The sequence below is a fragment of the Musa acuminata genome, chromosome BXJ1-1 (genome assembly GCF_036884655.1).
Source record: "Musa acuminata AAA Group cultivar baxijiao chromosome BXJ1-1, Cavendish_Baxijiao_AAA, whole genome shotgun sequence".
Lineage (NCBI taxonomy): Eukaryota > Viridiplantae > Streptophyta > Magnoliopsida > Zingiberales > Musaceae > Musa > Musa acuminata.
In genome coordinates, this window is record NC_088327.1 from 19,058,114 (window position 1) to 19,060,745 (window position 2,632).

A 2,632-nucleotide genomic window follows, 5' to 3' on the forward strand; every position below is an offset into this window, starting at 1 on the left:
TTAGTAATTAATAAAGTAAACTTTAATTCCTCTCTTAGTTGCTTTTATGCACTTGAAAGATATGAAATAATTTTTTTTTAAATTTAAATCTTAATAGTGTTATATAAACTATAAGTATCATGTCAAAAGATGATAATATTCTTATAAAATATTTACTTTATAGATATAACAAGCATAGTTCATAAATTGTATGAAGTCATGATTCTTTATTCAACTTTTATACATTTCACTTCTTCCATTCTATACATTATTAGATACTACGGAAGTTGCTATATACAATGAAGATTTCAATTTACATGAAAAGTATTAAAATAATATAGCCTTATGCATAAAATTCAATTGAACCTACTCTTTATATTACCTCACTCTTGTGATGAATAATTCATCCATCTACACATTACTTTAATAATGTAAAATTTATTTTTTTTACGAATAATGAAATGTTAGTCTATCGCGTTTCGAAGACAACTTCTTACTGGCATAACGATCTTCCTTCTTTTAACGCTAATGTAATTTTTTACACTAGCATATAATGATATTGCTCCAACATCATAATGAGAATTAAAATAGTTGGCTAAAATCTTATATTAGTAATAATATAGATTCACTTAATTAAGATATTTAGAATAATATATGATTACACATTATATATGTTTCGATGTTAAAACTTATGATTAATAACACTAAGTTCTCCTCAATGTGGATCATAAATTTAAGTGGTTTGTGAAAATTTGACTAGTTTTTTTAATGCCATCAAGATAGATTTTTTTTAAACTAATTATGCTATATTATTAAACATTTTCGATAATATCATATGATTATTAAAATTTAGATCTTTTTTAAAAATATTTTACTAACATGAATTACTTTTATTTTTTAGTCATTGCTATCAAAGAGGTGATAGTTGGGGATTAGATAAGATATATTGATATTAAACCTTTATTCATACCTCCCCTTTATAATCCAGTACACCTTACATCTCCTTGAGCTAATTTTCTTTAATATCATAAAAAATAAATTTTAATGCATTATCATTATTATGTGATGAATAAAAATTGATAAAATAAAAGCCTCTAATAATATCGATAAAATTGATATGGTTAGATGATAACATAAGGAAAAAATGATGCAAATGATATTATAAATATCAATTTTGAGTAGTTATAGATTGTCCATAATCATTACAAGTATTATTATATCAAAAAATGATCTCTTTCTATTTCTAGAAATAGAAACATCCAAGTTTATAAGAAAAGAAGTTTTGACATTACTATTACCACATTAAATCAAGTTATATCATTATGTTGCAGAAATTTTCCAACATGATGGATATTTTTTTCGATATTATTCAATTATATAGTTTATTATTGTAAATGTCAAATTCTTGTAATTGGGGTAGATTTTCAATTTCCTCTATAAATGCAAACCAATTACATAACACTAACTCTATTAAAGTACAATTATATTATTAGCTACTAGGTTTTGATAATGAATAACATAATCGCCAGTTAAACGAACAAATTCTTAGTTCAAGTCACTAGCATTTATCAATTCAAAACATTTCTATAAAAAGAAACACTCAATATAATATAAGTTACCTATATTAATATAATCTTAGAGCATTAGAATTTGCTCATCTTGAAATTTAAGTGATTGTAATGTCAATGTTGGCAAAACAAATATTTAAGATATTTTTATAAAATAACAAATTTGTCTTCTTAGATTTTGATTATGTTTGACTTTTTAATTCACACCTTTATACAATTGATTATTAAAATTCATCTTTGTTATTCAGCATGAGGGAAACAAATTAACACAAAATGAAAGATATTTTTTTACAAATATTTCTAACTTTGTCATGTTTGTTTAAAATCAAGATGACATCATATTATGACTCAAATTATCATGATATACTTGATGTTTATTGAAATGTTTTATGCTTTTGATACAAAATAATGAACAAACATCTCCAATAAGTCAAATTGACAATAATTTCATCCACATTTTGATATTTTTAACTTGTACGAAGAAGATCATCAACTAGGTTCACGAAGAAAGTGAACTAGATATTATTCAAATCATAATTTCTAAGAGTGATAATTTTTGCACCATATTTAGATTTTCAAAAATTACAAGAAAGTTGATTGTCAAAAGAATTATGTTAGTTCTATTTTCAAATAAGATTTCTATGTGTAGAGTTTAGAATCATGCCTCGTGTAATTGATCACAAAAAGAGCATAAAGTATTGGATGACTAAAGGATTACTAGCTAATTTACAAAAGAGATGCTTATTCCTCTCTCAATTATATTTATGCACTTCAAGGATATGGAATAGTTTTTTTTCAACTTACCTTACAACAATATTAGATTGTTATATAAAGTATAAGCATTATGTTAAAAGATGACATTATTTCTATAAAATATTTAATTAATAAATATAACAAGAATAGTGTATAAGGTCATAATTCTTTATTTAATTTATATACATTTCCTTTATACCATGAGATATGTTATTGTATACAAAAAAGTTATAATATACAATGATGATTTCAGTTTCTAGACGATAATGGTCAGTTTCAAAAAACTAAAACCTTATGTATAACGTTTAATTGATCCTAATCATTAAAGCAAC